Below are 22,029 nucleotides of genomic sequence, written 5' to 3'. Positions count from 1 at the left end.
TCGATAGATCCGTACTTACTGCCTTTGCAGGCTTTGGATTCGTGGTTACCAAAGGGTCAAGGGCAGCAGTGCCTGCAGGGCCTGCCGCTCGTCCCTAGGGGGCGAAGCGGCGCGGGAAGCCGGCGGGGCTCGCGGCTCTGTGGGGAATTCCCAGCGCGAGTTAGAAAACAGGCGAGGCGGTGGGGGCGGGGCGCGGTCCAGCGAGCCAACTCCCCTCGGCCAATCAGCGGCCGTGGCCGGCGCCTGTGCGCGCCTCTCTGCGCCGGTTGGGGAGGACCACGAAGGCGGCGACTCGTCAGCTGCAGCCGGAGTCCTCGGGAGGCGCGGCGCGGCCCGGGCGCTCCGGCTGCGGGGCCGGTGAAGGCGGTCTGACGGAATTTTCCTGCTGAGAACTTCACCGCCGCCGCCGCCGCGCCCCCGAGGCCCGCCGCCGCCCGCTAACGGGACCCCCGCGAGCGCGTGAGGGCCCTGGGCCGCGGGCCGGCGGCGGCGGCCCCTCAGTATGGCCCGCGGGGGTCCCTCCCGGCCCTGAGCGGCGGCGGCGCCTGCACCGCGGAGTCCGCGCGGCGCCCGAAAGCCCGGCCAGGACGCGTGGCGGCGCGGCGGGCGGCCGACTCCAACGTTGAGCGCAGGCCGGCGGGCGGGTGGTGGCCGCTCCGGACGCTCCAGCTGCACTTGCTCCGGGCGCTGGTGCTCGGTAGGACGGGGCGCTGGCGCGGGGATCGCGGAGGAGCGGGGCGGTGGTGCGCGGGGCCCCCGGAGGAGCGGGGCGGTGGTGCGCGGGGCCCCCGGAGGAGCGGGCCGGTGGGGGCGGTGGTTTTATTAGGACGCGGCCGCCAGGCGCGGGGTTCTGTGATGCTGCTGCTGTTTTGTTCCTTCGGTTTTTCTTTGCTCTTACACTCCACAAATGAGGAAAATCATTTGGTACTTGTCTTTCTCCGCCTGGCTTACTTCACTGAGCATAACACCCTCTAGCTCCATCCATGTTGTTGCAAATGGTAGGATTTGTTTCTTTCTTATGGCTGAGTAATATTCCATTGTGTATATGTACCACCCTCTTCTTTATCCATTCATCTACTCATGGACACTTAGGTTGCTTCCATTTCATGGCTGTTGTAAATAGTGCTGCAATAAAATAGGGGTGCATCTGTCTTTTTCAAACTGGGCTGCTGTATTTTTAGGGTAAATTCCTAGGAGTGGGATTCCTGGGTCAAATGATACTTCTACTTTTAGTTGTTTGAGGAACCTGCATACTGCTTTCCACAGTAGTTGAACTACCTTACATTCCCACCAGCAGTGTAGGAGGGTTCCCCTTTCTCCACATCCTCGCCAGGATTTGTTGTTCCTAGTCTTTTGGATGTTGACCATCCTAACTGGTGTGAGGTGATATCTCATTGTGGCTTTAATTTGCATTGCCCTGATAATTAGCGACGTGGAGCATGTTTTCATGTGCCTGTTGACCATCTGAATTACTTCTTTAAAGAACTGTTTGTTCATATCCTCTGACCATTTTTAATATGGTTATTTGCTTTTTGGCTGTTGAGGCATGTGAGTTCTTTGTATATTTTGGAAGTTAACCCCTTATTGGATATGTAATTTAGAAATATATTCTCCTATGCTGTAGGATGCCTTTTTGTTCTGCTGATAGTGTCCTTTGCTGTACAGAAGCTTTTTTGCTTGATTTAGTCCCATTTGTTCATTTTTTCTTTTGTTTCCCTTGCCCAAGGAGATTCGTTCAGGATAAAGTTTCTCATTATATTCAAGAGATTTTTCCTATATTTTCTTCTAAGAGTTTTATGGTTTCATGACATATGTTCAGGTCTTTGATCCATTTTGAGTTTACTTTTGTGTCTGTGGTTGGACAGTAATCCAGTTTCATTCTCTTGCATGTAGCTGTTCAGTTTTGCCAACTCCAGTTGTTGAAGAAACTATCATTTCCCCATGGTATATCCATGGCTCCTTTATTTTATATTGGTTGTCCATATATGCTTGGGTTTATGTCTGGGATCTCTAGTCTGCTCCATCAGTCCGTGGGTCTCTTCTTGTGCCAGTACCAAATTGTCTTGATTACTGTGGCTTTGTAGTAGAGCTTGAAGTCGGAGAGCATAATCCCCCCAGTTTCATTCTTCTTTCTCAGGATTGCTTTGGCTATTCGGGGTCTTTTGTGGTTGCATATGAATTTTAGAAGTATTTGCTCTAGTTTGTTGATGAATGCTGTTGGTATTTTGATAAGGATTGCATTGAATCTGTAGATTGCTTTAGGCAGAATGGACATTTTGACAATATTAATTCTTCCTATCTGTAAGCACGGGATATGTTTCCATTTATTGGTATCCTTAATTTCTCTCATGAGAGTCTTGTAGTTTTCATGGTATACATCTTTCACTTCCTTGGTTGGGTTTATTCCTATATATTTTATTCTTTTTGATGCAATTGTGAATGGAATTGTTTTCCTGTTTTCTTTCTCCTAGTTCATCATTATTGTATACAAATGCAACAGATTTCTGTGTATTAATTTTGTATCCTGCAATTTTGCTGAATTCAGATATTAGATCTAGTAGTTTTGGAGTGGATCCTTTTGGATTTTTTACGTACAATGTCATGTCATCTGCAAACAGTGACAGTTTAACTTCTTCCTTACCAATCTGTATGCCATCTATTACATAAGTGGTTTTTACTTTGTCTAATTGAAACCCCTAGAGTTAACTTTCAGGGGAATATTTTACAAACATTCTTTTTTTTTTTTTTCCTGGATAATTATTTTTTATTGAAGGGTAGTTGACACACAGTATTACATTAGTTTCAGGTGTACAACACAGTGATTCAACATTTATATACATTATAATTCTAGGTACCAGCTATCACCATACAAGTTGTTACAATATTTTGACTATATTCCTTATGCTATACATTACATCCCGGTTACTTATTTATTTTGCAATTGGAAGTGTGTTTATATATATATTTTTTGTGAGGGCATCTCTCATATTTATTGATCAAATGGTTGTTAACAACAATAAAATTCTGTATAGGGGGGTCAATGCTCAATGCACAATCATTAATCCAGCCCAAGCCTAATTTTCGTCAGTCTCCAATCTTCTGATGCATAATGAACAAGTTCTTACATGGAGTACAAATTCTTACATAGTGAATAAGTTACATGGTGAACATTACAAGGGCAGTCATCACAGAAGCTTTCGGTTTTGTTCATGCATTATGAACTATAAACAGTCAGTTCAAATATGAATATTCATTTGATTTTTATACTTGATTTATATGTGGATACCACATTTCTCTCTTTATTATTATTCTTTTTAATAAAATGCTGAAGTGGTAGGTAGATACGAGATAAAGGTAGAAAACATAGTTTAGTGTTGTAAGAGAGCAAATGTAGATGATCAGGTGTGTGCCTGTAGACTATGTGTTAATCCGAACTAGACAAGGGCAACAAAACATCCACGTATGCAGAAGATTTCTCTCAGAACAGGGGGGGTGAGGTTCTAAGCCTCACCTCTGTTGATCCCCAATTTCTCACCTGATGGCCCCCCTGCAACTGTGCCTGTCTTAGGTTGTTCCTCCCTTGAGGAATCTTACCCGTCTCTGGCTAACCAGTCATCTTCCAGGACCATACAGGGAAATGTTAAGTTGGTAAGTGAGAGAGAAGCCTTATTGTTTGAAAAAGTTAGCTTTTTACTTCTTTGCATATTTATGCCCTGTGGCTTCTATGCCCAGCATTTGTCTTGAGGTGTCTTTACCACTTGGAAGAATTATGATACTCGGTAAATTCGACATGTGGCACGAATTCTAATTAAGGGTTGTAATTAGGTAGGAAGAAGAAAAGCTATAGAAGTAGCAGGCGGAAGAAAACCTGGGAAGATTCATTATTTCTTTGACATATCTTCTTGTAGAGTAACTTCAGCATGGATAGGTTTTAAACTACTAATTTAATTGTGCGCACACATTACCATAATAGGAGTACAGTTATGTAACCAAAGCATACCTGTAATTACCAGCCATCTCCAGTGAAACCAAGGAAACCAGTTAGGCACCTTAGGCATTTGTGAAAACTTATCTATGATATGGTGGATATTGTCCAACTGAACTTGAACAGTCTGAGAGAATTCAGATAAATTAAAACAACCCATTCCTGGGGACTGTTCACATCCCATATGTTCTTTTAACAGTAAATAGTCTGTGGTTGTAAGATTTTGGAGTGCTACAATTTGCACTTCTCCTAATTCTTGGTTGAGTTCCAACAGTATAGATCCAGTCAAGTTTGTTGTTTTACTGTATGCACAGGCCAGCTTAGATATCTCCTTCCTCATTCCCATGGCAAGTCCAGGAACTGGTGGGATGAGTGCATCTACAGCTGTAGCAGTGCGTGGATCTTTGTTGGGGTTTTTTTTGCTGATCATCTTCTGGCATGAGTCTTCCAGAGAGTGCTGATGTTGGAAGTTCTTTTTCATATCGTATCTTAGTTCATTTTCGGGGTAGCCAAATTAGGCTTTGATCCTCTGTATAAACACAAACAGACCCTTTGCCTACACTTATATGCCCTTTATATCATTGTGTAGAACTCATTGGAGGTCACCACACAGGAACTGCTTTTTTTTTTTTATCATTAATCTACACTTACATGATGAATACTTTGTTTACTAGGCTCTCCCCTATACCAGGTCCCCCCTATATACTCCTTTACAGTCATTGTCCATCAGCATAGCCAAATGTTGTAGAATCACTACTTGTCTTCTCTGTGTCGTACAGCCCTCCCCTTTCTCCCACCCCCCTATGGATGCTGATCTTAATACCCCCCTTTTTCTCCCCCCCCTTATCCCTCCCTACCCACCCATCCTCCCCAGTCCCTTTCCCTTTGGTACCTGTTAGTCCATTCTTGAGTTCTGTGATTCTGCTGCTGTTTTGTTCCTTCAGTTTTTCCTTTGTTCTTATACTCCACAGATGAGTGAAATCATTTGGTATTTCTCTTTCTCTGCTTGGCTTGTTTCACTGAGCATAATACCCTCCAGCTCCATCCATGTTGCTGCAAATGGTAGGATTTGCCCTTTTCTTATGGCTGAGTAGTATTCCATTGTGTATATGTACCACATCTTCTTTATCCATTCATCTATTGATGGACATTTAGGTTGCTTCCAATTCTTGGCTATTGTAAATAGTGCTGCGATAAACATAGGGTGCACTGATCTTTCTCATACTGGATTGCTGCATTCTTAGGGTAAATTCCTAGGAGTGCAATTCCTGGGTCAAATGGTAGGTCTGTTTTGAGCATTTTGATGTACCTCCATACTGCTTTCCACAATGGTTGAACTAATTTACATTCCCACCAGCAGTGTAGGAGGGTTCCCCTTTCTCCACAGCCTCGCCAACATTTGTTGTTGTTTGTCTTTTGGATGGCAGCCATCCTTACTGGTGTGAGGTGATACCTCATTGTAGTTTTAATTTGCATTTCTCTGATAATTAGCGATGTGGAGCATCTTTTCATGTGTCTGTTGGCCATCTTTATTTCTTTTTTGGAGAACCGTCTGTTCAGTTCCTCTGCCCATTTTTTAATTGGGTTATTTGTTTTTTGTTTGTTGAGGTGTGTGAGCTCTTTATATATTCTGGACATTAAGCCTTTATCGGATGTGTCATTTTCAAATATGTTCTCCCATACTGTAGGGTTCCTTTTTGTTCTATTGATGGTGTCTTTTGCTGTACAGAAGCTTTTCAGCTTAATATAGTCCCACTTGTTCATTTTTGCTGTTGTTTTCCTTGCCCGGGGAGATATGTTCAAGAAGAGGTCATTCATGTTTATGTCTAAGAGGTTTTTGCCTATGTTTTCTTCCAAGAGTTTAATGGTTTCGTGACTTACATTCAGGTCTTTGATCCATTTTGAGTTTACTTTTGTATATGGGTTTAGACAATGGTCCAGTTTCATTCTCTCACATGTAGCTGTCCAGTTTTGCCAGCACCATCTGTTGAAGAGACTGTCATTTCACCATTGTATGTCCATGGCTCCTTTATCAAATATTAATTGACCATATATGTCTGGGTTAATGTCTGGATTCTCTAGTGTGTTCCATTGGTCTGTGGTTCTGTTCTTGTGCCAGTACCAAATTGTCTTGATTACTATGGCTTTATAATAGAGCTTGAAGTTGGGGAGTGAGATCCCCTGTACTTTATTCTTCTTTCTCAGGATTACTTTGGCTATTCAGGGTCTTTGGTGGTTCCATATGAATTTTTGAATTATTTGTTCCAGTTCATTGAAGAATGTTGCTGGTAGTTTCATAGGGATTGCATCAAATCTGTATATTGCTTTGGGCAGGATGGCCATTTTGATGATATTAATTCTTCCTAGCCATGAGCATGGGATGCGTTTCCATCTGTTAGTGTCCCCTTTAATTTCTTTTAAGAGTGACTTGTAGTTTTCCGAGTATAAGTCTTTCACTTCTTTGGTTAGGTTTATTCCTAGGTATTTTATTTTTTTTGATGCAATTGTGAATGGAGTTGTTTTCCTGATTTCTCTTTCTGTTGGTTGATTGTTAGTGTATAGGAAAGCCACAGATTTCTGTGTATTGATTTTGTATCCTGCAACTTTGCTGTATTCCGATATCAGTTCTAGTAGTTTTGGGGTGGAGTCTTTAGGGTTTTTTATGTACAGTATCATGTCATCTGCAAATAGTGACAGTTTAACTTCTTCTTTACCAATCTGGATTCCTTGTATTTTTTTGTTTTGTCTGATTGCCGTGGCTAGGACCTCCAGTACTATGTTAAATAACAGTGGGGAGAGTGGGCATCCCTGTCTAGTTCCCGATCTCAGAGGAAATGCTTTCAGCTTCTCGCTGTTCAATATAATGTTGGCTGTGGGTTTTTCATAGATGGCCTTTATTATGTTGAGGTACTTGCCCTCTATTCCCATTTTGCTGAGAGTTTTTATCATGAATGGATGTTGAACTTTGTCAAATGCTTTTTCAGCATCTATGGAGATGATCATGTGGTTTTTGTCTTTCTTTTTGTTGATGTGGTGGATGATGTTGATGGACTTTCGAATGTTGTGCCATCCTTGCATCCCTGGGATGAATCCCACTTGGTCATGGTGTACGATCCTTTGGATGTATTTTTGAATTCGGTTTGCTAAAATTTTGTTGAGTATTTTTGCATCTACGTTCATCAGGGATATTGGTCTGTAGTTTTCTTTTTTGGTGGTGTCTTTGCCTGGTTTTGGTATTAGGGTGATGTTAGCTTCATAGAATGAGTTTGGGAGTATCCCCTCCTCTTCTATTTTTTGGAAAACTTTAAGGAGAATGGGTATTATGTCGTCCCTGTATGTCTGATAAAATTCCGAGGTAAATCCATCTGGCCCAGGGGTTTTGTTCTTTGGTAATTTTTTGATTACCGCTTCAATTTCGTTGCTGGTAATTGGTCTGTTTAGATTTTCTGTTTCTTTTTGGGTCAGTCTTGGAAGGTTGTATTTTTCTAGGAAGTTGTCCATTTCTCCTAGGTTTCCCAGCTTGTTAGCATATAGGTTTTCATAGTATTCTCCAATAATTCTTTATATTTCTGCGGGGTCCGTCGTGATTTTTCCTTTCTCGTTTCTGATACTGTTGATTTGTGTTGACTCTCTTTTCCTCTTAATAAGTCTGGCTAGAGGCTTGTCTATTTTGTTGATTTTCTCAAAGAACCAGCTCTTGGTTTCATTGATTTTTGCTATTGTTTTATTCTTCTCAATTTTATTTATTTCTTCTCTGATCTTTATTATGTCCCTCCTTCTGCTGACCTTAGGCCTCATTTGTTCTTCTTTTTCCAATTTCGATAATTGTGACATTAGACTGTTCATTTGGGCTTGTTCTTCCTTTTTTAAATATGCTTGGATTGCTATATACTTTCCTCTTAAGACTGCTTTTGCTGTGTCCCACAGAAGTTGGGGCTTAGTGTTGTTGTCGTTTGTTTCCATATATTGCTGGATCTCCATTTTGATTTGGTCATTGATCCATTGATTTTTTAGGAGCGTGTTGTTTAGCCTCCATGTGTTTGTGAGCCTTTTTGCTTTCTTTAACAGTTTATTTCTAGTTTAATGCCTTTGTGGTCTGAAAAGTTGGTTGGTAGGATTTCAATCTTTTGGAATTTACTGAGGCTCTTTTTGTGGCCTAGTATGTGGTCTATTCTGGAGAATGTTCCATGTGCACTTGAGAAGAATGTGTATCCTGTTGCTTTTGGATGTAGAGTTCTGTAGATGTCTATTAGGTTCATCTGTTCTAGTGTGTTGTTCAGTGCCTCTGTGTCCTTACTTATTTTCTGTCTGGTGGATCTGTCCTTTGGAGTGAGTGGTGTGTTGAAGTCTCCTAGAATGAATGCATTGCATTCTATTTCCTCCTTTAGTTCTGTTAATATTTGTTTCAGGTATGTTGGTGCTCCTGTATTGGGTGCATATATATTTATAATGGTTATATCCTCTTGATGGACTGAGCCCTTTATCATTATGTAATGTCCTTCTTTGTCTTTTGTTACTTTCTTTATTTTGAAGTCTGTTTTGTCTGATACCAGAATCGCAACACCTGCTTTCTTCTCTCTGTTGTTTGCTTGAAATATCTTTTTCCATCCCTTCACTTTGAGTCTGTGCATGTCTTTGGGTTTGAGGTGAGTCTCTTGTAAGCAGCATATGGATGGATCTTGCTTTTTTATCCATTCTATTACTCTGTGTCTTTTGATTGGTGCATTCAGTCCATTTACATTTAGGGTGATTATTGAAAGGTATCAATTTATTGCCATTGCAGGCTTTAAGTTTGTGGTTACCAAAGGTTTAGGGTTAGCTTCTTTACTATCTTACTGTCTAACTTAACTCGCTTGTTGAGCTATTATAATCGCGGTCTGATGATTCTTTATTTCTCTCCCTTCTTATTCCTCCTTCTCCCTTCTTCATATGTTGGGTGTTTTGTTCTGTGCTCTTTTTAGGAGTGCTCCCATCTAGAGCAGTCCCTGTAGGATGCCCTGTAGAGGTGGTTTTTGGGAGGCAAATTCCCTCAACTTTTGCTTGTCTGGGAATTGTTTAATCCCTCCTTCATATTTAAATGATAATCGTGCTGGATACAGTAGTCTTGGTTCGAGGCCCTTCTGTTTCATTGCATTAAGTATATCATGCCATTCTCTTCTGGCCTGTAGGGTTTCTGTTGAGAAGTCTGATGATAGCCTGATGGGTTTTCCTTTGTAGGTAACCTTTTTTTTTCTCTCTGGCTGCCTTTAATACTTTGTCCTTGTTTTTGATCTTTGCCATTTTAATTATTATGTGTCTTGGTGTTGCCCTCCTTGGATCCCTTGTCATGGGAGTTCTGTGTACCTCTGTCGTCTGAGAGGCCATTTCTTCCCCTAGTTTGGGGAAGTTTTCGGCAATTACTTCTTCAAAGACATTTTCTATCCCTTTTTCTCTCTCTACTTCTTCTGGTATACCTATAATTCGTATATTGTTCCTTTTCGATTGGTCACTCAGCTCTCTTAGAATTCTTTCATTCCTGGAGATCCTTTTATCTCTCTCTGCATCAGCTTCTCTGCGTTTCTGTTCTTTGTTTTCTAGTCCATTAATGGTCTCTTGCATCTCGTCCATTCTGTTTTGAAGTCCTTCCAGAGCTTGTTTTATTTCTGTTTTCTCCTTCCTTAGTTCTTGCATATTTCTCTGCAAGTCCATCAGCATGGTTATGACTTTTGTTTTGAATTCTTTTCAGGAAGACTGGCTAAATCTATCTCCCCAGATTCCTTCTCAGGGGAAGATGTAGCAGATGCCGAAGCTGTCTGGGTTAGTCTTGTCTGGATCATATTTTTTTGCCTTTTCATGTTGACAGGTGCTATTGACTGTCAGCTGGGAGGGCCAAAATTTTCACTTGCTACTGGCCTTTCTTTACTGGGACAACTGCGACCCCTAGTGGCTTGTGTTGGGTAATTGCGTGTGGACTGGGTCTTTGTGTCTTGCCTGGCCGGAAGGGAGGAATTTCCCTTTCTGTGGGCGGAGTTTGTCTCAGGCTGCTTCTCTGCTTTCGCAGCACCCGGAGGGGTAATGGACGGTGGGGGGGCTGTTTGGCTGTTTACCTCCGTGAGGGGTCTCAGAGCTGTTGCCCAGGGGGTTAGTGCACCCAGTTTTCCCTGTAATTTCCAGCTGCTTGACTATGACCTGTGTTGTTTCCGTCAAGCTGTTAAGTCCCTGTCCCTTTAAGACTTTCAAAAAGCCCCCTCTTTTCTTTGTCACAGGGGCATCAGCTTCGGCACCCGCTCAGAGGTCTTGTTGCCCTGTTTCCCCAGTATCCAGGGCCCCCCGCCCACGCACTGTGTCTGTGCTCTGGTGGGGGTGGCTGGGGCTGGGTGTTCGGCAGTCCTGGGCTCCGTCTCCCTCCCGCTCTGCCTGCTCTTCTCCCGCCGGGAGCTGGGGGGAGGGGCGCTCGGGTCCCGCCGGGCCGGGGCTTGTATCTTACCCCCCTCACCAGTCACTGGGTTCTCGCTGGTGTAGCTGCAGTCCGGCCACTGTCCTGTGTCTTCTGGTCTCTCTTTTAGGACTAGTTGTGTTTGTTGTATTTTCAAAAGTATATATGTTTTTGGGAGGAGATTCCCACTGTCCTACTCACGCCGCCATGTTGGCTCTGCCCTACAAATATTCTTTATATATGAATCTAATGATTAAGCTTTATGTACTCTATATGGGATATTTTAACCAGTTCATTATAAACATTAATTGATCATAACAAGGAATTCAACAGATATTTTAAACTCTAAAAGCTATTTTTGTCTGTCAAGAGCTATATTTAACAGAGTTCTAATACGAATGTGAAAAGAACTTTTTTTTATTGAATATACATAAATTGGAGGTCCACATGTAAAACATTTTTTTAATGCTAGGTGTGAAAAGTAAAGAGATTTAGAGAACATAGTCTACATATCTTGTGAGGGTGACCTTAGAGCCGTATTTCCTACAGTGCATTTCAGAGAATACTGAGCCCAAATGACAGTTAGAGACCAAAGGGTTTTCTGGTCACATGCGTGGTGTGCTTGAGCCAGCTCATACTTGATGACAAGTTTATTTGTTAAATGTTCGTAAATTATTTTAATTTTCTTATTACACAAGTTTTATTTTTCCAGATTTGTTGAGGTATATAACATTGTTTAAATTTAAGGTGTACAACATGATGGTGTTTTTGGTATATATTGCAATATGCTTACCACAATAAGGTTAGTTAAAACATCCATCACCTCACAGTTACCATTTTTGTGTGTGTATGGTGAAAAGTTTTAAAGTTTACTCTTAGAAAATTTCAATATACAATACAATTTTGTTTTTGTAAGTTGATTTTGTACGCTGTAACTTTACAGAATTCATTATTAGTAATAGTTTTTCCAGTGGAGTCTTCAGGGTTTTGTATGTAAAAGCATGTCATCTGCAGACAGTTCTCCTTCTTGTTTTCTGATCTGGATGCCGTTTATTTCTTTTTCTTGACCGATTGCTCTGGTGAGGACTTCCAGTACTATGCTGAGAAGGAGTAGTGAGCGTGGGCATCCTTGTCTTCTGATCTTAGAGAAAAAACTTTCAGTCTTTAACTGTTGAGTATGATGTTGGCTGTGGACTTTCCATGTAAGGCCTTTATTATGTTGAAGTATTTTCTACATCCAATTTTTTGAGATTTTTTTTTATAATGGAAGGATGTTGACTTTTGTTAGATGCTTTTCCTGCATCTATTGAGATGATAGGATTTTTGTCTTTTGTTCTATTAATGGGAGGTATCATTTTTATTGATTTGTGTATGCTGAATTGTCCTTGTTTGAAATCCATTTATTTATGGTATTTGTTCCTTTCAGTGTGCTGTTGAATTTGATTTCCTTGTATTTTGTTGAGGATTTTTGCTTCTGTAATTGACAAGAATATTGGCATGTGTTTTTATTATTGAGTGAGCCCTTCACCGTATTCGCGGTCGGCCACCATGGCATAAATGTGACTCCGCTTCTGCTGACCTGGCCCGGGACTTGTACGGCTGCACCTTAGTCAAGGCTGACCAAATTCTCTGCGAGGATAGTGAACAGACGGGTATCTGGTCTGCTCTCTGAAGGGAACGTCCCCTCCCTTGTCTGTTGTTGTGGCACCGTTACACGGACACTTCATGCGGTCAGGGCACAGCAAACCCACAGTTCTCAACACCATGATCAAAAATTTCAGGAAGGGATTTTCACAGACTACAGAGTAAAATTAACTCTCAGCAGGTTGAAAACCCTGTGTACGTCTGAATGGCCCACCTTTAGGGTGGCTTCTGGAAGGGACACTAGATGTCCCAACAATCTGCCGAGTCTGGCGGGTTGTCACTGGAGATCCAGGTCATCCTGTCCAGGTCCCATATATGGACTACTGGGTAGGAGTCGCCCAGACCCTTCCCCTTGGGTGCGATTCACTTGCAACAGGCAGGGACAGGTAGTCACCTCAACAAAGCAGCCCACAAAGAATCTACAGAAGCCTGAGCCTCCACAGATTCTTGCTGTGATCCAGAGGAAGAGCCAATATTGCCCCCACCTTATGTGCCCACAAGACTGTCAGCACCCAGCCCCCCGGTCCCAGACACCCTTCTGCCATTGGCCTCCCTGCCACCTCCAGAACCAGCAGGCCCACTCTACCCCAGACCAGCAGCCAGACTGTACCCTCAGCCAGGAGCAGGTTCCCCTCAGATGCCAGTGAGAGAGATGTGGGAGCCTGAGAAGCATGATGAAGACAGGACCACCCAGCCCAGCTGGTCCATGCTTTACTGTCAGTCCTTCTCCATGACTAACTTCCTCAATTGGAAACACAACACCCCAGTCATACTCAGAGAAGCCACAAGCCCTGGTTTATCTCATGGAGGCCCTCTTCCAAACCCATCAGCCAACCTGGGAAGACTGCCAACAGCTTCTCCACACCCCATTCAGCACAGAAGAGAGGAGGCAGATTATAAAATTGACTCGCCAGTACCTGGAAGAGCACGCACCAGCCAGGGTACTTGATCGGGGTGCATGGGCTGAAATTGCTGCCCCGAGGAGTGCCCCAAGTGGGACTTCACCACCCCTGAGGGACAGCACCAGATCTGCCAATATCAGGACGCCTTCCTCCAGGGAATCAAAGCCAGGTCCAAAAAGCCTGTGAATATGACCAAAGTATCTTCAGTCACTCAACAACCAGGAGAGTCTCCTGGGAACTATTATGAAAGACTGTTTGAAGCTTATCACATCTACACCCCCTTCAATCCTGAGTCACCAGGGAACCAACCAATGGTCAACACCTCATTCGTGGCCCAAGCCGCCCAGACATCAGACGAAAGCTCCAAAACTTAAAGGCTTTGCTGGGATGAATATCATCAACTGATTGAAATTGCCAGCAAAGTATTTCTAAACAGAGAAGTTCAGGCCGACAGAGAGGCTAAAAGAAGAATGAAAAGAAAAAGGCCAGCCTCTTAGTAGCCGCCCTAAAAAAAGATGACCCAAAGGCAGAGAAAAGCCGACCGCCAAGAAGGGGGAAACCTAGGACCCCCCTAGCCAGGGACCAGTGTGCTTGCTATGAAGAGAAGGGGCATTGGAAGAACGATTGCCCCCCACCAAGGCAAAGCCCAGAGGCCCAGTCGCTGCTGGGAGGGTGGGGGAAAGGCTCCCTGGCCTGGCAGGAGCAGACTCACACTGACAAGCACCGGCTCTTACGCTTGGCCCCCAGGAGCCCACGGTCAGAATGAAGGTGGGGGGCCAAAATAAGACTTCTGTGGTTGACACAGGGGCAGAACACTCTGTGGTCCCCTCCCTGTAGCCCCCTTCAGACTGCAACTATTCTCAAAGACACTGGGACGAAGGCAGTCCGGCAACACTTGTGCCAAGCCCGCCAGTGTGAGCTTGGAGGCCACAAGGTCCAGCATGAGTTTCTCTACCTGCCCGAGGGCCCTGTTGCCCTCCTCGGCCGAGATCTACTCTGAAGCTCAGAGCTCAAATAACTTTGGGACCAACTGGATGCACCAGCCTTAAATTAAATTCGGGGCAAGAAACACCAGGGTCCCTCATACTGGCAATAACCACGCCCAGGGAAGAGGAATGGAGGCTGTTCTGTGCCCAGGCCCTCTCTGTAGCCCACCTGAAGTCAGAGCTGCCTTCCCCTCGGTATGGGCTAGAGACAACCCACCTGGACTTGCTTCTAACCGAGCCCCTGTCACTGTAGAACTGGCTCTGTGGGCCCAGCCACAGAGACAGCGGCAGTGCCCCTCTCACAAGAGGCGAGGGCAGGCATCCGGGAGCACCTGACCGGAGTCAGAGAGGCAGGCATTCTAATCGAGTGTCAGTCACCCTGGAACACCCTGTTTCTACCCGGCAAAAAGCCAGGAGGAGGGCACCGGCTGATTCCAGACCTGCAAGGCATCAGCAGAGTGACTGTTTCTTCACACCTGGTGGTCCCAAATCCATACACCCTCCTCAGCCAGGTCCCAGGGTCTGCCAAATGGTTCACTTGCCTAGATATAAAAGATGCCTTCTCCTGCCTCCGGCTGGCCCCCCAGAACCTTCGAATGGACTGAACCAGATACGGGGCAGTAGATGCAGTTAATATGGATGCGGCTTCCACAAGGGTTCAAGAACTCACCCACTCTATTTGGAGAGGCATTGGCCGCAGACCTTGCCAGCTTTCCAAGAAAAGCCACACGCTGCTCCCTCCTCCGGTATGTAGATGACCTCCCTTTGCCAGTGACACGCGAGAAAACTGTGCAGCAGGCACAAAGGCCCTCCTGCAACTCCTGTCAAACTCAGGTAAAAAAAAAAAAGGCAAAAATCTGCCAGCAACAAGTCCGGTACTTGGGCTTCCTCCTCACCTGGGGAAAAAGGGCACTAGGGCCGGAGAGGAAAAGATCATTACCTCCTTACCCCAGCCCCAGACAAAGCACGGCATATGAGAATTCCTGATGGCCGCCGGGTTCTGCTGAATCTGGATTCCCAGATTCTCGGCAAAGGAAGACCCCTCTTTAGCCTCCTGGCGGTGGGAGGGTGCAGGCAGATGGAGAGCACCTTGTCTGGACAGAAAAGGCAAAAGCCACTTTCCTAAAAATAAAGGCTGCTTTAAAACAAGCACCAGCTCTAGACCTGCCAAATACAGAAAAGCCCTTCAGTCTCTTCATACATAAACAAAGTGGCCCGCAAGGATCTCACACAGACTGTTGAGCCCTGGCAGTGGCTGATTGCATACCTGTCAGAAAAACTGAACCTGATTGCAGCAGGGTGGCCACCCTGCCAGCCACAGTTCTATTCAATAAAACAAGCATATAAACTTACCCTAGGACAAAAACTCAATGTCAAACTAAATGTCATGCTGTTGTGTCCCTCATGCACACACAAGGACACTGCTTCCTCTCCAGCTCTCGGCTGGCACAATACTAAAACTCCTCAAGGCTGTCTGGCTCCCCGCAAAAAAAAGAAAAGAAAAAGAGTAGCAATTTTGCATTGCAAAGAACACCAAAAGGAAAACAACCCTATAACACAGGGTAACCAGCTAGCAGCTAAAGCAGCAGCCAATTAAAAAAACAGGTAAAGCTCCATTCCTCACCATGGCCCTAACACCCCCATTGGAGGCCCCTCCACCCAAGTACACTGAAAAAGAGAAGGACTGAGCCATGGCTGAAGGAGCCACCCTAACTGAAAAAGGGTTTTGGATGCTGTCTGACAGATGCATCTTTATCTGAACTGCAACCAGAAGGCATCTAGCCAGCAAATACCATCAGCTCACCCACCTGAGAAAAACTACAATGGAAGCTCTCCTCAAAAAGCAATACTACATCAGCCAGTTGCCAGCACTATACCAAGCAATAAGTGAGCAGTGTGTGACTTGCACCAGAAATAACGCTTGATAGGCACTGTGACCCCCCACCAGGTGTCCAAAGAGCAAGAGTTGCCCCCTTTGAAGACCTTGACCTAGACTTCACAGATGTCCAGCCAAGCACAGATACCTCCTAGTGATAGTGTGTACATACTAGGGGTGTGCCGAAGCCTTCCCAACAAGGACAGAACAAAGCTGGAAGGTAGCCAAAGCCCTCCTGAGAGAAATTGTGCCCCAGTTTGGCCTACTGTCTATAATTTGCAGTGGCAATGGACCTGCCTTTGTAGCAGATGCAGTACAGATTTTAACTAAATCCCTCAACAATACCTGGAAACTCCACACTGCATACAGGCCACAGAGTTCAGGGAAAGCAGAGCAAATGAATTGCACCCTGAAAGGAACCCTAGCTGAGTTTTGCCAAGGAACTAGCCTCCCGTGGCCGGACCTACTGCCCCTGACTCTCCTGCATGCTCGCAGCACACCTGGAACTGAAGGCTTTTCCCTTTTGAGTTAGTGTATGAACGCCCCCTGCCTCTCCCTCCCCCCTGTGTCTAGACAGCCTCCCAGGGAACCTACGCCAGATGGGAGATACAGGAGCAAGAGAACAGCTCCAAGCCTTGGGAGCCACCCTAAATAAGCTGCAACAGTACACCATAGAAAGTCCTGATCTCCTTAGGAACCCCAATACATTCCTTCCAGGCTGGGGCAGTCTGGGTGAAAGATTAGAAAAGAAACCCCCTCAAACCTCAGTGGCCTGGCGCCCACATTGTTGTTCTAACCACTCCCCCTGCCCTCAGAGTTGCAGGCATCACTCTGTGGGTCCATCATTCCAGAGTGAGAAAGGCCCACGATCCAGACAAAGAAATAGATCAGTAAAAGGCCCAGCCAGACCTCCAGATCCTCTCCGCCTCTGTATCCGACGATTACCCTCTGACTAACAAACACCTGCACGCTGTGGATCCTGGCCCTCGCCAGAATAAAATATCTCATCCTGGGCATTAAACTTTCTGCCGCTGCCCCCTCTGACTGGACCGTTCCTCAAAAAGTTGCCCTTTCTATTGTCTATTAGGTAATCGTAGGTTGTTTGCTGTGCTTACCTGTCTCTCCTAGCTTAACTCAAGTCTCAGCCTGCATTTCCAAAGTACCTCTATCAAGTTAACTGTACAAAAGGTATAAAGTGTGTGGTCATCACCCTGGGGAGCTGCCCTCAGTGGCCCTCTACCCTTAGTCGGGAGGAAAGAAAGGTAAGGGTATTTATTTCCACGATCCCCACCTCCCAAGCTTTAGGTTGGCACTGGCTGCCATTTGCCTATGTAAGGTCTCAGTTCTTGTTGGGCGGCCTGCTACTACAACCTCAGCACTTTCTGGGTCGCAGGAACCACCATCTCTGTATGCCTCTTCAGGCCTAGTGGTGGTAATACTGGCTTCTCACAGTTGCTAGCCTCAGGGTGCTTTGTCATTTTCTGGTTTCCCTTCAATAGCTACATACTGTACTAAGTAGTCTCTTCTTTAATTCTATTCTATCATCTTTTTCAAATGTGCCATCCATTTTTGGCCAGGACCCTCAATGATAGATTGGGTAGTAGGGAATGGGAGAAACTTTACGGTAGTGTTAGGGGGTGGGATAAACTGGTGGGGAAGGAGATAAGGAGAGGTTTTCAAAGCTTTTTACAGCATACTGTGAATGTAACATGGCTTCCTTATGTGAGTGACTCTAGTAAACTCTTAAATTGCTTCTTAGTTATTTTAGTTGTGTTCCTGTTTTTTTGCATGCAAATCCAGTGTAGGACAGGGCTATGAGATGAGTGGGATTTATGTGACTAGGTAAGACCGCGAGGCTCCATCTGGATTGATTATATCATATTAAGACATTTATCTCATGGAATCAGGATCATCCCACTCCAGGGCACCTGGAATTCAGTGTTGAAATTCAGTGACCCACTGTGGTGTGAAATTCACTTTTTTAAAATAAACTTGCCTTAGAATCATACTCTTTTTTTATTTTGGTATCATTAATCAAACAATAATGAAACATAATCAAATAATCGCATGAGCAGCATTATGGTTACTAGATTCCCCCCATTATCAAGTCCCTACCACACACCCCATTACAGTCACTGACAATCCACATAGCGAGACGCTGTAGAGTCACTACTTGTCGTCTCCGTGTTGTACCGCCCTCCCCGCGCCCCTCCTGCATTATGTGTGCTGATCCTGATGCCCCTCGCTCCCCTTGTCCCTCCCTCCCTTCCCACCCACCCTCCCAAGTCCCTTTCCCTTTGGTAACTGTCAGCCCGTTCTTGGGTTCTGTGAGTCTGCGGCTGTTTTGTTCCTTCAGTTTTTGCTTTGTTCTTATGCTCCACACGAGTGAAATCATGTGGTGCTTGTCTTTCTCCGCCTGGCTTATTTCTTGAAATTCATTTTTATAGTTAGATAGGAGAACCTTGCTTTTACATACTTCCTTTTCTTCTGGAACAGAAATTGGGGAAAGTCCAGTAATTCCTTCAGGAACCTATGATTTAGTTCCAGTGTTAAATTTAGATTCAGATTTAGATTAGATGCAACTCTGATGTTATATTTAAGCATATTCTCAAAAGTGGACATAAGGCAGATAATTGTTTATCAATCACTGTAATAGTTCATATAGCTGGGAATTCAGATCCCAGTTAGAATTTCTTCTCTCACCAGCATCTGCTACTTCCCTGCGGCAAATAGGACACGCGCATTTTTCGGCTAACCAGCGATCGATGCAGTAGATATGAAAACTGTGGGAGCAAGGTAAGATACGAACTTTGGTGCCTTCTTTGTAATCTGTAATGCAAATGCAACAGGATGTCTCTGTGTAGTTCTTCCTGAAAGATCTTACAGGCAAGTTGTCAATCTGTGCTTTGGTTAGTCCTCTAGATTCGTCATCATCATATAAAATGAACTGTTCCAGATCAATGGACGGCCAAGAGTTACTTTCTTCAAATATTATTGGGGTCATTTGTCTGCTCTGTTCGAAGGGCGCTGTTGGTGGGCCTGGTGATAAGCTGCTTTCATCACTGTCGTCAAACGTCACTGAACTAATTTCTGAATTTGCATCACTGGAGCTGGAACTGGACATAGGGCTGGAATTGCTTATAGGCCCACAACTAGAGCTTGAAGTACAAATTATTGTAGAAGTCGAAGAGGAATCCCATCTAGGATATGAATTGAAACGAGAACTCCTGCTGTCCTCAGAGCTCTCTCTTACATATGGTGATAGGCCTTTCCACGTCTGGAATTGAACGTGAGACACGAGGTTCTAAATCACTGTCACTGTCTGTAAGGTTCCTTGAATAACTGAATCCTGTCATGGACCTGCTGTTATTTGCACCAGATGCAGTATCATTTAAATCAATATTTAAAATTCTGTGACCAGGACTTCTGATGGTACTGACATGAGCTCTTGCATCTACCTGCTCAGAATGTGAGAACATATGCCTATGTCTTCATTCATTTTCTAAGGTGACATTTGGTATCTCAGATGTTAATTGAGCTCTATAAGCTGTGCTGTCTAAAAGACCCCTGTCTGGCAGCTCACACTCAGGTATTTGCTGCCTTGGTGTTACTTCAGCTTGAGGGCTCTGTCTCATTTACCAGAGGCTGCTCAGCAGTCTGAGATAATACAGCATCATGATTTCCAAAAAGTTCTCTCAGTGAATCCAGAGCTGACATACTTAACAGTCCTTGCTCTGGTTCTCCGAAGGTCTGGGTGCTTCTCCAAGGGTCTGGGTGGTTCTCCGAAGGTCTGGGTGCTTCTCCGAAGGTCTGGATGGTTCTCCAGCTTCTCCGATGGTCTGGGTGATTCTCCAAGGGTCTGGGTGCTTCTCTGAAGGTCCAGGTGGTTCTTCGAAGGTCCTGGTGGTTCTCCGAAGGTCTGGGTGCTTCTCTGAAGGTCTGGGTGGTTCTCCGAAGGTCTGGGTGGTTCTCCAGCTTCTCCGATGGTCTGGGTGATTCTCCAAGGGTCTGGGTGCTTTTCCGAGGGTCTGGGTTCTTCTCCGAAGGTCCGGGTGGTTCTCCGATGGTCTAGGCTCCTGCTGCTGCTTCTTTGCTGACCTCTGGTAGGTGGGACTTGCATCAGTGGTTTATTTGTTCTTCCTTCTGATCTAGATGGTCTTGCAAATAATGATTCCGATTGTGGATTTTCCATTTGCCTTGAGCTGTTTTCCAAACTTTCTTGGGAAAGTCTTGTGCGTAGTCTATATTCATTCTCTGGATTTGGGCTCCCATCATTAATGTTATTTATAGCAGTTATTTGTAAATTGAGTACAAAATTGTTCCTGGTTGGAATATCTGGCTTGCTCCTCCCCAAGGCTGGTTTTCTCTGTGCCCACTTCTCACATTTTGAGTTTGTTCTGAAGAGATAAGCCATTCATTCTATTAAAGAGCCATCACTCTCCTCATCATTGGAAGACTGTATCTACTAACAAAATGGGGTAGGGGAGCAGAAACGTAAAACCAAATAGAGCCATCACAAAATAGCACTCTGAAACTTTTTTTCAAAAACACAGAGAAAACAAGAACTTAAGTACTCGGATATTTTAAACAGATTTCACATTTATAGAGTTAATGTGTTGCAAACTATACTGTCTAGATTTACAAATAAAGGGAGGAAAGTTTCAATTCCATCTGAAAAGAGCAAACTAATCCTAGATGATTTAGAAAATTGTTTTTAAAGAAATCTGGTGGAAGTCTGTATTTTATCATATACACAACCTTGTGCACCACTGTGAGAGGAATGTCAAGAAACATTTTTTCACTCTACTGTCAAAACACTAATGCAATTAAACAAGGTAAATACCAGTTAAGGTACAACACTAGTATTTTAGTTCAGTTTGCATTGTGGTCTAATTCTCATTAGTCTACAACGTTACTTACTCTAGGTTCTCGACTTAAGTACTTTGATAATATATAAAGGTTTTAAAAAATTTAAGAATGTTGTAGTCATTGCCCAAATATAAACAAGGTTTATAGGTTTAAAAGTATTTGACTACTTCTTAAAGTTACCAAGCTTTTGCAGTGAAGTAAAATTGAAGGTCGGATCAAATGACTAGACTGACCCTAGCATAATACATAAAAAACCATATTCAAGAACCAAACTATTTCAGTATTCTTTTCATTAGTAAAATTCTCTGCTTTGAACTAGGAGAGAAGCACCAGACCTGAGGTTACAGCGGGGTTCCTCACCCTCAGGAGTAGTCACGTGGTGGTGCTGTACATTTATTTGTTTTGGGGGCTGTGCTGTGCATTGCGGGATGCTTAGCAGCATCCTTTGGCCTCTGCCAACTAGTTGCCAGTAATACCCCCTCTCTACGTGTGACAACCAAAAGTATCTCCAGACATTGTCAAGTGTCTCCTGGGTGGGGAGTGTAGGGGGCAACATTGCCCCCAGTTGAGAACCACTTGATTAGAGTATGAAATATTTCTTTTTCTTTTTTTTTTTTTTTTATAAATAATTATTTTTTATTGAAGGGTAGTTGATGCACAGTATTACATTACATTAGTTTCAAGTGTACAACACGGTGGTAGAACATTTATATACATAATTCTAGGTTCCAGCTATTACCCTACCAAGCTGTTACAATATCTTGACTATATTCCTTATGCTATACATTACATCCCGGTTACTTATTTATTTTACCATTGGAAGTCTGTCCTTTTTTTTTTTTTTTTGTGAGGGCATCTCTCATATTTATTGATCAAATGATTGTTAACGACAATAAAATTCTGTATAGGGGAGTCAATGCTCAATGCACAATCATTAATCCACCCCAAGCCTAATTTTCGTCAGTCTCCAATCTTCTGAGGCATAACAAACAAGTTCTTACATGTAGAACAAATTCTTACATAATGAATAAGTTACATAGTGAACAGTACAAGGGCAGTCATCACAGAAACTTTTGGTTTTGCTCATGCATTATGAACTCTAAACAGTCAGTTCAAATATGAATACTCATTTGGTTTTTATACTTGATTTATATGTGGATACCACATTTCTCTCTTTATTATTATGATTTTTAATAAAATGCTGAAGTGGTAGGTAGATACAAGATAAAGGTAGAAAACATAGTTTAGTGTTGTAAGAGAGCAAATGTAGATGATCAGGTGTGTGCCTGTAGACTATGTGTTAATCCAAGCTAGACCAGGGCAATAAAACATCCATGTATGCAGATTTCTCT

General features: G+C 43.9%; 1 long non-coding RNA gene across 2 annotated transcripts; it reads left to right on the top strand.

The window, feature by feature from the left end:
• Positions 1–336: 336 nt before the first annotated feature.
• LOC130679968 (uncharacterized) lies at positions 337–20,832 on the top strand. 2 transcript variants are annotated; one of them, XR_008992954.1, is made up of 4 exons: positions 337–697; positions 18,515–18,604; positions 18,723–19,576; positions 19,617–20,832. It is a non-coding gene; the product is annotated as an uncharacterized LOC130679968 (long non-coding RNA). The 2 variants fall into 2 exon arrangements; XR_008992953.1 differs by having other exon boundaries at positions 338–697; positions 18,723–20,832.
• Positions 20,833–22,029: the final 1,197 nt, after the last annotated feature.

The sequence above is a fragment of the Manis pentadactyla genome, chromosome 12 (genome assembly GCF_030020395.1).
Source record: "Manis pentadactyla isolate mManPen7 chromosome 12, mManPen7.hap1, whole genome shotgun sequence".
In the NCBI taxonomy this organism is placed as follows: domain Eukaryota; kingdom Metazoa; phylum Chordata; class Mammalia; order Pholidota; family Manidae; genus Manis; species Manis pentadactyla.
The sequence above is the reverse complement of the archived record's forward strand: the minus strand, read 5'-3'. Positions and strand labels throughout refer to the sequence as shown.